Genomic DNA, 16,138 nt, shown 5'->3' with positions numbered 1-16,138 from the left:
CTCCTTTTTGCATCCTTTCCCAGTGATCTACATTCAAACACTCTCTTCATTCCCCCCCATATCTTTCGTACTTCATTCATTCTAAACTCTACCTCTCCCCCCATTCCACCATCCACACAGACACACGACCCTAAATACTGAAAACACTCTACCTCTTCCAACAACTCCCCATTTAATGCCACATTCAATCTACGTTCACCCTTTAACCTCGTACACCTCATCACCTTACTCTTTTCCACATTCACTCTCAACTTCCTTCTGTCGCACACCCTTCCAAACTCCTCAACCAGACGTCCCAAGTTCTCTTCTGAGTCAGCCACTAGTGCAGTATCATCTGCAAACAGCAGCTGATTCACACTCCATTCGCTGCCGTCAGTATTTATCATGCTCACACCCGTACCCGACACCCTTTCATTCACCTCTTTTACCACACCATCCATATACACGTTAAACAACCACGGAGACATCACGCATCCCTGACGCAGACCAACCCTCACAGGAAACCACTCACTCATGCTATTTCCCACTCTCACACACGCTCTACTGTGTCTATAGAAACTCTTCACACCTTCCAACAATCTACCATCAATACCATACATACTCAACACCACCCACAACGCCTCTCTATCAATCCTATCATACGCCTTCTCTAAATCCATGAATGCCCAAAACACCTCCCTCCCCTTAGCCAAAAACTTTTCACACACCTGTCTCACAACAAACACCTGATCCACACACCCTCTACCTCTCCTGAAACCACACTGCTCTTCACCAATCATACACTCAGTTCCCTCCACTACCCTATTAATCAGCACTCTCCCATATACTTTGCCTACAACACTCAACAGACTAATACCCCTAAAACTACCACATTCATACTTATCACCCTTACCCTTGTACAGGGGAACCACACACGCACTCATCCAATCAAGCGGCACCTGCCCATTTGCAAAACACACATTCAACAATCTCACTAACCACTCAATCACGATCGCTCCACCACACTTCAGGCATTCCCCAGCACACCCATCCACACCTGCAGCCTTTCCTACTTTCAACTTTCCCACAGCTTGCTCAACTTCCTCTCCTGTAATCAACGTTTCATTCAACTCTCCCAATACATTCAGTCTACTTTCCCTTCCATCCATCCCAATCACAGCATCCCGATCTTCCTCCACATTCAGCAGCCTCTCGAAATACTCTGCCCATCTTTTCCTTACTGCATTCCCCTCATTCAACATCCTTCCATCCTCTGTTTTCACTTTCTCCTCCCTCCCCGACACTCCCTTTCGCACCCTCTTCACCTCCTTCCAAAACATTTTCTTGTTCTCTCGAAAATTATCAGTCAACTGTCTGCCCCACCTTTCGTCCGCAGCCGCTCTTGCCTCACGCACAGCTCTCTTAGCCTCCCTTTTCTTCTCCTTATAACACTCATATGACTCCCTGTCCTTTCTCTGCAGCCATACTTCGTACGCACATCTCTTCTCAGCTACAGCCAACCTTACATCCTCGCACCACCATTCACTTCCCTTTCTTAGACCACCCCCAACACGTCTCACACCACACACTTCCTCTGCACTTCCAACCACTGCACTTTTGAACTGTTGCCATTCTTCCTCCACTCCAACAACCATTTGCTCCTTCACCATATTCCACTTGCCACCTAATTCCTTCTGATACTCACACATTTTCTCTCTGTTCTTCAAAACACTCACTCTCAGAACTTTTCTTGCCTCCCCACTCTTTCTCGATCTCACCCATGGCATACCCACACGCAACCTTCCTTCCACCAAATAGTGATCAGACATACCTCCACACTCTCCCCTCCTCACATTTACATCTAGCAATCTACTACATGCAACCTTTGAAACCACCACATAATCCATCAGTGCTTTGTCAATCACTCTTCCACCACTCTGCCTCACCCACGTATACTTATGGATCTCTTTCTTTCTGAACCATGTATTCCCAATCACCATCTCTCTTTCAGTGCACATTCCTATCAGTCTCTCACCATTATCATTCTTTCCAGGAACACCATGCCCGCCAACAACACCCTCAATTTTCTCATCACCCACTCTAGCATTCAGATCTCCCATCAGCACTACATTCACATTTGCTCCAAATCCTTGCAAGCACTCATCCAAGTCGTTCCAGAAGGTCACTCTCTCCTCTTCATTCCTCTCACTGCCAGGACCATATGCACTCACGAACACCCACAGCTCCTTCCGAAATTTCGCTTTCACCCATATCAGTCTTGGTGAAACCTCCTTCCATTCAACCACACATCGTCTCACCTCACAGCTCACCAGCAAAGCCACACCTTCTCTTGCTCTCCCGCTCTCTACACCAGACATTCTCCCACTCACACTTCCAAACACACACTCACCCTTCCCTTTCATCTTTGTCTCACTCAGTGCTAACACGCTCATTCCCCTCCTTTCAAACATCCTTCCAATCAGATCTCTTTTGCTTCCGTCTGTACTACACCCCCGCACATTCAACGACCCAATCTTAAGGGTTTGGGGAGGTAATCTCCCCTTCCCAACTCTACCCTGTCCGTAATTAGGAATGTAGTTACAGGGGAGAGGATTCCCAGTCCTCTCGCTCCGTCCCTTTTAGTCGCCTTTTACGACACGCAGGGAATACGTTGGTAGTATTCTTTACGACCCCCCTAACCACAGGGACAATGATCTTAACTGAAGCAAATAATTAAGTTAGATCAACAATGTGAAAAAGTTTATTTTTCCAACATCCATATGTGGTCTTATCACCGTCTCACGGTGGAAAAAGTATTATCTGAGCTTCTTCATCCACTAAATCATCTTCAAATGGACACGCCAGGCTGCTTCACCTCTCTGAAAACAAACTAACCTTCAACTAAACATGCTTGGCGGCAATAATTGGGGAATCCCTTTTAAGTGGAGTGGTGACTGAGGCGCAGGGGGAACACCGACGCGCCAGATGCACCGGGTGACACACCCCCAAAAGCCCGCAGAGGTCCAACAGGACGGCTCGAGGAAGTCGGAACCGGCTCATAAGCCACTCGTCCTCGTTTGCCAACAAGTCTCCTTGCTGTCTAAAGATCCGTTCACTCCGAATTCTTCCATTTGCCACATCTTCTAAGTGCGCAAGATCAGCCATTGTGCGTCATTACGCATTGTGATGGGGCATTTTATTTCCCTCCATTTAATTACATCTGACAATCTACAGATGTCGGGAATAATCCACGTGGAAATGGGAAAATTGATCAGCGCAAATGTAATTTCTTGTTGCTTTCTGAATGGTTGAGACATACGCCATACATTGTTTTATCAAAAATAAAACAAACTAAAGGCATATGCATGAGTACCATAATTCCATAGCTTATGAAGAAATGTTTTACTATGAAAACAACTTTCCCCAGTGGACAATTAATACATCTGTCTATCTATCTGTCTGTCTAATTGCACCTATATCTGCTCCGCCAGACGGACACACTGACGAGAATATCAGTTTTGTACATTATTTCGTTCTGTTAACTATATTATTTATGAGGATGAATTGCACAACATGCCAATATTGCAGAACATGTTTCACTTTTCTTTTTGCAAATATGTGTTCATTTGAATTTCTGTTGTAATTTTTGTTTGATTTTTTTGTTTGTTTCACTGCTGATCGATCAAACGGGTGTTGGTGTAGGCTGTTAATTGTAAGACTTGCTTTGTGAAGTCTTCATGTTATTTCTGAGAGGCAGTATTGTCATTTTCACTTTCACGTGTTTCTTCCATCTGCCGACGGTGTCGCCGTTTCTCATTTCACCCGTTTTTGTGTGTACGCCTGGGTCAGAGCTTGCGTGAAGGACCGCACATTTTCCCGTCAAGTTTGCTTTTTATAAATATCAACTATTGCGTAGAGAGTGGCGTACGCCTTCTTTTGTGCCAGCGCAACGTTTGTAAATGAGGCCCCAGGTTAAGTTCAGAGCATAAGTTGCCATGGCAACTTGACATACCCTGAAACATACCTCCAAACATACCTCCAAGGACTGCACATTTTCCCGTCAAGTTTGCTTTTTATAAATCTCAATTATTGCGTAGAGAGTGGCGTACGCTTTCTTTTGTGCGTACGCAACGTTTATAAATGAGGCCCCTGATGATTGTACACAACTTTTCAGGACTTCTATCTTCTAAATGTCCTTTTATTACTGTTATGATTATTATTAAGGGCCTGCTCGCTCATAATTATTTAAATCCGTGCGGTCAGTGCTTTTTTCTATGCTGCAATGACCCCGAAGAAGGGTTAGCATTTGGCTAATACATGCTAAAAACATTAGCCGTGGAGGAACTTAAAACTCCGTGCGGGCAATGCTGCTAACACAAAGCTACAAGCCTGGCCGCACTGCTACTAGCATGTGTCTGTTAGCAGCCGGACACACGGAGAAAGCACTGACGTCATCGCCCCACCTCCCCTCTGGAAATGCTTAGTGGAATTGAATTATGCGATTGGCAGGGTGGTCGTAAAATGACAATTCAATCCCCTCTTTGCTTTTTCGTTTTAATTATGACACAGAATAAGCGGTTTTTAAGTAGAAATGAAAGAGCATTTTGAAGTATTGATTTTTCGTTTTAATTTTGAGTAATTTGATGCAGTTACATTTAGAAAATGAAAAAGCATTTCTGTTAATCCATTTTAATTGTCAAATTAGGACATTTCTAAATGAATTTTTCTACACATTTACCAGAGAACTTTTTGAAAATGAAATGTCAAATACCATTTTCTTCATCATTTTAATAAAGTGACAGAATAAGCGGTGTTGAAGAGGAAAAGGAAAAAGCATTTTGGTGGATTGCTTTTTCATTTTGAAAATGAAAAAGTATTTCGGGTTTTGACTTTTATTTTTAATTATGCTACACAAAAGCTTCCATAGTTTTTTTGTTTTGTTTTCTCAATGTACCAGATTTTACTTTCAATCTAAAAAAACATTTGAGGACACTCCTTTTAAGACAATAAAGTCACATTCTGAACAGGGAGAGCAGATGCTTTGAAGGAGAAACCAAGAAATCCCTATATGTCAAAAAACAAAACTTTCAGCAGAGGTGGGAGTCTGACATTTCATCTCATGCATAAAACTATTTTGACATCTTTGCTCAGCAGTCAACAGATCCCTTCACAGCTGTCACACTCCAACAATAAACCACTAAGCCACTAAGACTCTAGCTAAGTGGCAGGACATTAGTTGACCATTAATACTGGTTTGTAGACATATTTGCCACAAAACTGAAGCAGTCAGCACATAAATACCATGAAGTCCAATCAGCTGTTAGACCTGAGTGGAAAAACTACCTGGATGAGCAGTTAAAGTCCCACTCTGATCATCTTTTGATCTGTTTTCAGTTTCCCAGTGTTTTTTGAATTATGATTAGTTTTTGGGGAATATTAAAAAACATTTTTTGTAAAAAGTGACCCATCAGGGTGGGTCTTTAAATGAATTAATCCATATCTTAAAAAAAGACAAAAATGCAGCTAACTTTAAAAAAATCCTCAGAACAAAATAGTGCAAAAAAAGAATGTACCGATTAATGTAGCAAAGCTTAAGATCTACAAAACTGCACAAAATAAGAGTCTCGATTCAGACCTGACTGACATGGAAGAGGGGAAAAAAGCACAAGAAGAAGCAGAAAACTGACATATCTAAAGCATGAAGGGTCACCGCTGAAAAAACAAGCCACCCTGATTGTACTGTGGTTAAAAAATGATTTGTTTTTCCAAGTACATGAAAACTATCTGCCTAATCTGGCAGCGGTTGGGAACATTTTGCTTCCCATGAAGCACACATATATTGGAACCGTTTTGATTGGAACTCCTTTATCTGACAAAAACGGTTGTAATGAAAATTCAAAGGGTGTTCTCTGATATCACATTATCGAAAAAATAACTTTTTTCTTTCTTGTTTTTCCTAACCAGTAAAGAGAGAAAAAATATTTATTTTTCAAAGAAAAAAGAACCTCATTTTTTTGTCAAAGATCTATTCTTTATTTGAAATCTGTATTTTAGCTTCAGAAAATTCAGATGCATTCTCAATTGATCCATCTGAGTGAATGGCCATGGTTCAAATGAAAAAAATGGGCCGTCAGGCTTTAATAATAATAATGGATTAGATTTATCTGCGCTTTTCCAGACGCTCAAAGCGCTTACAGTATGTCCATTATTCATTCACTCCTCATTCATAGTTGGTGATGGTAGCTACTGTTGTAGCCACAGCTGCCCTGGGGCAGACTGACAGAGGCGTGGCTGCCAGTTTGCGCCTACGGCCCCTCTGACCATCACTGGGAGCATTCATGCACATTCACACACACTTTAAGACATTTGATTCATTCCACACCTTTTCCAAATGCCATGACAGCATTGGACCTACCACTGCTGTTTAAAAAAAAGCGAAACAAGAATGGAAGGAACGGATATGAAGAAATTCAGGTGGAGGGATACAGACACAGCCTTCTTCGGGAGTGAGATGAAATACAAGATTCATAAGCTGGTGGAGAAGGCGAGGGGAGGGTCAACTGACAGGAATGCAGAAGAAAACAATTTCTATATGACAACTTGAGGGTGATTAGTTGAAGGGGAGTGTGCATATGTAAAGTGAGACAGACTGGACAAAGATGGAAAACAGATACCCAGGGATCAGTTGAGCACCGGGTGAATCTGAAGGTTCAGGAGAGAACCTATCACACATATGCAGTTACTTGAAATTTTTGTCACAACCATTTGAGAAACCATTTGTAAAACTGTTTTTTCCCTAAATTTCTCCTATAGAATGTGGGGGTTAAGGGATAAAATAAAACCGGAAAAAAACATTGTTAAAGCCCTAGAAAAAAACAATAATCAAGAGAAAACACAATCGACAGGAAGCCATGCAGCAAAACCAAACACAACAACTGTGACTAAAAAGGTCTGGCAGAGAAAAATGAAGCTGTTGACTAATATGCTGACTAACACAATGATTGAATGGGAAAGACATTTTGTTTTACCTGAAACCATGTAGACGAAGTAACAAATCTGAAGTTCAAATTAGGCTGTGTGGTGATGTAGTGGTTAGCGCTCTTACCTAATGGCTACAAGGCCCTGGTTCAAATCCCAGCGGGGACCTTTCTGTGTGGTGTTCTCGTGATCTCCTCATGCATTTGTGGGTTTTCTCTGGGCTTTCCTCCATATTCCAAAAACATGCTTCATCTTAACCCTGAAGGGGATTAAGCAGGTTCAAAAAATATATGGATGGATAAAATTCAAAAGTTAAAAAACTGTAAAGATAGAGTGGTTCAAATGTAAAATCTAACTACAGACACATAACAGCGGAAAGGTAAGAGACAGTAACTGAACATGGAAAAACACAAAATCAAAGTTTTTTACAGTTTATAAAGTCCCACTCAGATCCTCCTTTGATCTATTTTTAAAGTCTTCCAAGTGGTCTTTTAATTATGATCATGACGTTTTCACCCAACATTTAAAAAAAAAAAACTATCATTTTCTAGAAAATTGTTTCTGCAGGGTGGCAGAAGTTCATTAGAAACTCTATACTGGCCGGCTGTGGTCCAGTGGTAGGGTGGTTGACTTGCAATCAGAATATTGCAGGTTCAATTCCCGTCAAAGTGCCAGTGTTAGGCAGAAGGGCTGCCATCATGAGGAAAACAAAGATGTTCATAGACCTATTTGTCTACAAGTGGATGCATCAGAATGGAGCAGAGCAGGGAGCTTGAGGCCCGTCCAGAGTATCTTCCACATCATCAATAAGCTCCAATATGGCCGGCTCTTGATTCAGAGAAATACTCAAAAAATGCAAATTCAAGCTTTAATATGTCCTCCATCATGAGAAAAATGCCACAAAAACATGTTAAAAACCTAAAAAAGACCATTTTTCATTTTTAATCGTTTAGCAGATTTGCTTTGAAGATTCAAACGTTTGTGGATCCTGAAGTCTACAACAGTTGCTGGAGAACCTATGAAATAATTGATCTTCTAGGTATTGTTCAAATGTCAGTCTATATTTATCCCTTGTGCTATCTTAGATGACCCCCCCCCCTTCCATTGACGTGTTCTCCCTACCATGATAAAGGTGGAAAGATTTCATGTAATCCATGGACACCAGTGAAGATCACAAATCATTGAAGAAAAAAGGTTCAGAGCACTGTCTAGTGGGTCTAGATGACCCAACTCCCAATGTTAAAGTGCCTAGGATAGCACAAGGGTTAAAGGCATGTGAAATTGAGATGTATTATCCTTGCCGTCTGTGTTGACCCTTTTCTAAAATTGAATCATGTTTTTTTTTTCTGCACTCCATTTGATGTTTCAGAAAACGTAAAGCAAAAAAGCAAAGGCTCATTTTCAAAAATGTTTGGCGGATGGTGCTCTGCCCCTTCTCATCTAAGGTTTATCAATCAAATATTGTTGGGTGTTGTTTCCTACCCCCATCATAAAACAAAAATCTTGCACAGTGTTTATGCAAGATGTTTTCCAAAGACGTTTGATGAGTGAAAAGCTCAAACCACAGCCCACTTCAACACCTTTGGGCTCAGCTGGAACACTAAACGACGCTTGTGCGGCTGGAAAAGATAAATTGGTGCAACCGATTGCCAAATGTTGTGGAGAGATTGCTCATAAAAGTGAAAGATGTTACGACAGCCCTCTTGTGATTCTAAAAAGGAAGTATTTACCAGTCACACATGGTTGTAATTGTATGGTGCCTGAAGTGAAGAATCCAAATACCACGATTACTTTTTTTAAAAAACAAGAAATTGAGTTTAGTGCTCTGCCTGTTATTACATTGTGCACATTTATTCAGTGGCTTAATCCCAAAGCAGAAGTAGAACTTTGATCTCAGTTTGGATCTAAACCAAAAATATCCATATTTTTTATTGGTTTTGGTTTGGACTCCAGCATTCAAAAGCCTTTGTAAACAGAGCCAAAAACACTCAGAATCACAATAAAATAAAAGTGGGGAGAAAAAACAAAACAAGCACAAGGCTCATATTGAGTCAAAAAGTCAAAATACAAAGAAAAAGATAAGAAAAGAAAGGCTGGCTTCTCCCATGAATTGTGCAAAGGCGTTATCTAAGGGATTGAAAGGAATTCACAAGACCTCAGGAATGAAAGATGTCAGCATTTAGAGAGTCTGATTCCAATTTGACTAACCTTGAACAATGCAACATCTAATGTACTGTACGTGCTGTCAGTCTGCTCTGTGAAATTTCACATGGATGGACAACAAAACGCACACATTTTTTGATTCAGCCAATGTGGCATTGGTTAAAACTCAAAGCCTGTTGTGTGCAGAATGTTAGGATTCAAGAAAATGCTTATCATGCTGAGAATAATTGCTCAGACATTTGTTTATTCTTTAGTTTTTCTGACATCAATTGGCAGGAATGTACTGAAAAACCGTCTTGGCTTGGATGTAGAGGTCATTTAGAGCTGGGGTTTTCCTTCACTGTTTGTAATTATGTGCAAAACAACTGCAGTGACTTTGTTTGCCCACATGTGCACACATATGACATGCAATTTTCTTTGACTGGGTCAACATCTCCTGTCTTAAAATGTATGTATGTAAATGTATTTTTAGGCCAAACGTGACTTCCTTCGTCATTTCCACTGGGTCAAAACCTTCCAGAAGGCACACAATGCGTATAAAGAAACAGTTGTAACACCCTGACGTTTACTGGCTTATCTTTCATTGAATGAATCTGGAGTGTCAAATTAAATCTTCCAGCTCAGTAAATTAACGCTGTTTGCCTGAGATCAAATTAACATCTTTTTTGAGAAAAAAAGCAGAATTCTGAGAAACTGTTTTTGACTGCGACTGTCCTCAGGAACTGTGATGAATTTCTGAGTGGTGTTTATGCGTTTTAAGCGACACAATCATCTCCAGCATTTATTTAACCCTTGTGCTATCTTAGATGACCCCCCCCTTCCATTGACGTGTTCTCCCTACCATGACAAAGGTGGATAAAGGTGGAAAGATTTCATGTAATCCATGGACACCAGTGAAGATCACAAATCATTGAAGAACAAAGGTTCAGAGCACTGTCTACTGGGTCTAGATGACCCAACGGTAAAGTGCCTAGGACAGCACAAGGGTTACAGTATCTGTGAGGACAATGTAAGTTGCAGACACTTGGTTTATGCTGTTGTTGTACGGTGGCCTTGCGCCCCACCCCAGTCGTTAGTGAGGTGCAAGTACTGTTACCCTACTGACTGCACGCAAATGCTGCACGCACAGGGCCTTTATGTGATACAGAAGTGCCTATAGGACACCTGTAGGATGACCACACATCTCTGATTGTCTGATTGTCCTCATTTCTAAGAGTCAGGCTGGATGCACTTATCAGTGGTGTAAATGCACCACCAGATATCTGAAGTTCCTGAATTAGTTAAGTCATTCATTTTCTGAACCGACTTTGTCCCTTTCGGGGTAATGGGGCCGCCAGAGCCAGTACCAGCCACTCGTGGGCAAAGGCAGTGGGTATCCTGGACAGGTCACCAGTGTGTCGCAGGGCCACACAAATTACCTAACAATGCACATACACACATTCAGTCCTAGGGACAATTTAGAGTAGCCAACTAACCTATGAAGCATGTTTTTGGACTGTGGGAAGCCCCTGAATTTCCCATGAAAATTGTATTTCCCTTCTGCTTAAAAAATGCGTGGTATACTGGTTAAGCTTTCACCTGGTTTGAATTTTACCACAATGTGATGGCCAGATCACAGCAACAAAGTCCGTAAACCAGTGTGATACTTTGTGTCTCAACGGCACATTCAACACAGAAGAATGCAGACAGAGAAATAAAAGAGGTAATGAAATTCACCAAACATTTCATATTCTTTCTTGTTGGTGAGTGGGTTTTCAAAAATACATTTCATTCTTAACCATGATTTACTAACACAACATGCTTTGTGTTTTCACAAACTGCACGGAAGCGACAATCTTTTTTGTGAGGCAACCACTAAACCACTGCTGTACCACAGCTGCACCAAGCCACTTGTCTTTATACTTAGCAGCAGGGTGCCAAAATGGTTTCTGAGTCAAAAAATAGTTTAGCTAGCAGCATGGCTTGGGAAATGTGTGACTTATGCATGATCTAAGGCATCTTTCAAAGTCACTAACCTCGAGACATGCATTTAAAACCATGTGACCATAGCTGAGAATACGGGGTTGATTAAGTGACACAGCTTTTCCTTCACTGCTGCCACAGCACACATGTCGACCTCCCACCCTTCAAAGCCGTGTGTGGAAACCTCCAAGCATTTCTCAGTTAAAGAGGGATACTTAATGTAGTTTAAAAATCTGCTCAGAGATTTGTTCAGACATTTGCTAATTGAAACTGGTGACTTACAGAGTCCACATTGCAATTTTCAGCCTTCACTAATGAAAAAAGACGTTAGACGACTTTCAGATGTTATTCTTATTGAAAATAAAGAGGAAAGAGAGCAACAAGGCAGGTTTGGGACGAGAACCTTCTTTACAGACTTAGTACCTGCCGACTGTTCTTATGGGTGGATACGGGCTGTCTGCAGGGCGAAAAATTGTCAAACCTGTACAGGGTACCCAGGTGGCACAAAACATCTAGGCCGTAGACCACTTGATTAGAGCAAAACTGTTAATGCACATTTCTTTCTACGGTAATGTTGTGAGTGAAAGGTGGTAGCGAACACTTATACATCAATTAAGGTTAAGTGAGGCTGAAGTAGGTGAGACGCAGGCACGTTGTTCAAATGTTTCCTTTTTTTAAAAAGATTTTAAGATGCCTGTTCAGCCATTGGCCACCAGGGCAAATTTGCAGGTCCCGCAGTGGCAGTCCAGCGCCAGGCGAGTGGCAGGAAGGAGGCAGTGCAATTATTGACTGATGGGAGGGTTTCCAAGTTCCCCAAAGATCATTGAATGATCAGCCGATGTGTCAAACAGCTTCTTCGTCTGCTTCCGATTCACAATATGTGAATAAAAAATACTCAGAAATTCATTTGTGATCCAGTTGGCCCGTCTGTGCTCCCGTCCTTGGCCGTGGACCTCGCCTCTAGCTCGTCTCGCACCCCCAGCCGTCCACCAGTTCCATCTGGATAAAATCCATCTGCTACACTATTCAAACATGTAGTTGTAGGGTTAGATAAGCTAATTATTCTCTAAGAGTTCTGGTACATGTGTCATGACCCAGACGCTGGAACCCGGAAAGAGTACAGGAGAGTTAGTTGGAGAATAAGAATGTTTATTGTTCGGGACGAGGACCAGTGATGTGGTGTGGAGTTGTGGTCGTGACGTGGAGAGGAACGGGGACTTGAAGTAAGTCGTGACGTGGCTTGGAGTTGAAGCTTGGCTTTGATCGGTGGCGAGACTTGGAGTTGTGGCATGGCTGGAGGTTTTTGGAGGACTGTTGGAGATCAGGCTGCTCGTGATGAGATAGGACCCAGGTAGACACTTGTGGAATTTATTTCCTGAAGATGAGCCAGAGAATAATGATTAGCATGAAGCATGAGTAACGAGAACAAGAGACAAAACTTGAGACCAGGTAATAAACCATAAAAGGGCAACGAACTGGCGATGAATTCTGGAACAGGATCTCCTTAAGAAGGCTGGCAGGTGATAAGATGAGTGTTCACAGCTGGGTCCAATCAGGAAAGCAGAGCAGAATGGGGAGGGGAGGATGGTAAATGGTAAATGGCGTATACTTATATAGCGCCTTTCTTCCTACAAGGACAAAGCGCTTTACAGTCACAGACCCATTCACCCAGTCACACACACATTCACACACACAGTCACACACTGGTGGTCGCTCCGCTGCCAAACACAGGCGCCCGCCTACCACCAGAGGCAAGGTGGGGTTCAGTGTCTTGCCCAAGGACACTTCGACTCATGGGCGTGCAAGGCGGGAATCGAACCTGCAACCTTACGATCATGGGACGACCGCCCTACCGCTGCACCACGGCCGCCCAAGGATAGACTGACAGAGGCACCATGACAACATGGCCTGTACGTCCTGGGAGAGGATCCGTCCTTCATGTGAACATCCCTTTTATTTTCTCTGGAATCTATATTTTTAGGAGTTTTCCAACAACTGTGTAAAAACTGTGTTGTAATGCTACATAAATAAAACTGAATTAAATTGATCCTAACTTTCTTTATATAGTCTGAGAAAAATACCACAAGAACATGTTGACATATGTAACATGTATAACAAACATGTTTATTTTTCTATTGGGGTCTTTTGCTCTAAAACTGATAGCATCTTTGACCACATGCTTGCAATTCTTTGACAGCTAAACGGCTAACCTCATTAGTTCGAGGTATGTGACTAATAGAATTCTCCTTGATAACATCTTTCGCAAATACTTCCCGCTTTTTCCTCAATTAAATTAAAATATTTTTAAAATTTGCTTTTATTTGATTATTTATTTACATGTTTCAGTACAAAACAACTAACAAACCAGCACAGAGGCCAAAAAAACGACACAACAGAGGAATGACCATGTCCATGCCCGACAGATCACTTGAAATAAAAAAAGAGGAAAAACTCTCAAACTTCAAAATTCTTAGTCAAGATTCTGTATTCACCAACATTCGTTACAATGTTACAATGTACATTTAGCTTATTGTGTTCACACTAGAGGGTGGCGCAGTGGTTAGCACTCTTGCCTCACAGCAAGAAGGCCCCTGGTTCAAGTCCCGGGTGGGGGACCGGAAACAGAACATCAATGGGGGTCCTTTCTGTGTGGAGTTTGCATGTTCCCCCCGTGCATGCGTGGGTTTTCTCTGGGGCCTCCAGCTTCCTCCCACCGTCCAAAAATAGGTTGATTGGTTAATCTAAATTGTCCCTAGGTGTGAGTGTGACAGTGAGTGTGTGATTGAGGACATTCTACCCTGCGACAGACTGGCGAACTGTCCAGGTTGTCCCCTGCCTTCGCCCATAAGTGGCCGGGATAGGCTCCAGCAGCCCCGTGACCCCAAAAGGGAAAAACGGAATAGAAAATGAATTAATGAAAATGAATGTTCACACTGGACTGTTGCAACCCAATACTAGCTCATGTACCTATGGATGGAAGAGGCTTTTTGTTAAATGTGGAAGCAATGTAAATTTGGGGAATCTTGTTCCAGGCTTTTTCTTTCACAGCTCTATTCCAATATATAAAAGACCTGGGGCCTCATTTATAAAACTTTGCGTAGGATTTGCGTCAGAAGTGGCGTACGGATGAAACATAGGACGTGCGTACGCACAGAAATATTCGGATTTATTAAACCGTGCGCACGCAGATCCTACGCATCTTTCCCTTTATAAATCACAACCGATTCTAAATGCAGCGCAGCTTTTTGCGGCTACATGACACGCCCATAGTTGCCCATAAATAGTCCGTGAAACGCCCACAAATGAATATTCATGGCTTGCTAAATCATGGCAAACACAGAGAGGAAATCAAAAAAACGTAACTTCACTCAATGTGAAGTAGAAGTTATCGTTGGCGAGGTGGAAAAGAGGATAAAACGTTGTTTGGAGGGCACAGTGTGGGCATTACTAATGCCAAAAAGGCACGTGAGCGGCAAACGGTGGCAGACGCCGTAAATGCTGTAGCCTCACAACCTCGGACCGTGGCCGAAATAAAAAAGAAATGAAAGAAATGATCGGACATCAAAGTCGAGGCAAAAAAACGTCTAGCGCTGCATCGGCAGAGTGTGTCCGCCACGTGGGGGGGTGGGGACCGGAGCAGACCCTTCTTGATGAGAAACTGGCCGCTATTATTGGGGAATCCCTATTAAGTCCCCCTTATCGGCGTCCTCCTCCGCCTCAGTCACCTGACTGAGACGGAGGGGACGCCGACGCGCCAGGGTCAGGCTGACACAGGTAAGAGAAATAATTAAAATGAATGCAGTCAAGTCACATGTATGCAGGCTACACAATTACAGTTTATTAATATAGAACAATTTTATTTTAGTTGCTGGGTGTTCCAGCGGGGCCAGTGGTTACGATGCTGCAGCTGAGCAGCCGTCTGGCCCCAGCGTCTCCACGGCACGCGGCTCTCAACCCTCCAGCAGTGGGCGTGTCCTCACCGATGCAGTCCTTGAAATGCAGAGGGAAGTCAGTAGTTCAATCAGAGAGGTGGCCAAGGAGTTGGGCGAAATCAAGATCGCCCTGACTGAAATAAACTGCACGATGAGGGAATTCTTAAATAAATAATATTTTCCACACCTCTTTTTCTTTATAAGCGACGCATCACTTCCAAACGCTGGCGCACAGCAGCAGCAAATGGCTCAAATGCGTGGGGATGGGGTTCAGGGTCGGGGCCAACACAGCAATCAGCGCCAGGGGGTAGAGGCACGTTTTTAAGCTGTGCCACATTGTGTAGCACAGCACATGCCAGCACGATTTGGCACACACTGTCACTTTCACGTGTTTCTTCCATCTGCCGACGGTGTCGCCGTTTCTCATTTCACCCGTTTTTGTGCGTACGCCTGGGTCAGAGCTTGCGTGGAGGACCGCACATTTTCCCGTCAAGTTTGCTTTTTATAAATCTCAACTATTGCGTAGAGAGTGGCGTACGCCTTCTTTTGTGCGTACGCAACGTTTATAAATGAGGCCCCTGGTGTCATAAAATTCTGGCCAGGCACAAACTGCAATTACTAACTTCTCCTCCATGATCAATGGTCAAACAGTTGGTACTTCTATGAAGTAAAAAAAGGTTCCCATACATCAGTACCAAGTCCAAGTCCTCGACTGGTCAAAGTTGTACCTGGTGTAACTTTCAAAGCGTGTTAAATGGCCACATATTTTGTATGTAGAGCCCAAAAATTGTCCCGACAAGCGCATGCATGTGTTTTACATAGACTTTTGAATTAAAGTGGTCTCTTGACTGTAAGTTGCCGAGCCCAGTGTTAACGTAGAATAAAAGCTTGAATAAACAGCTGAATGGAAGTCATTACAGGGCTACACAGTAGCTTAGTGGTTAGCATTCTCACCTCACATGCAGCGTGAAGGTTCTGTTTGCATGTTCTAGTCATGCATGCTTGGGTTTTCTCTGAGCGCCACAGTTTCCTCCCACAGTCCAAAAACATGCTTCATGGGTTAATTGATGTCTGTAAATTGCCTCTTGGTGAATATGTGTGTTTCTAGTGTGTACTCTGCCTTT

This window comes from Oryzias latipes, chromosome 6, assembly GCF_002234675.1.
Source record: "Oryzias latipes chromosome 6, ASM223467v1".
Taxonomy (NCBI): domain Eukaryota; kingdom Metazoa; phylum Chordata; class Actinopteri; order Beloniformes; family Adrianichthyidae; genus Oryzias; species Oryzias latipes.
This window is presented reverse-complemented; position numbering follows the sequence as displayed.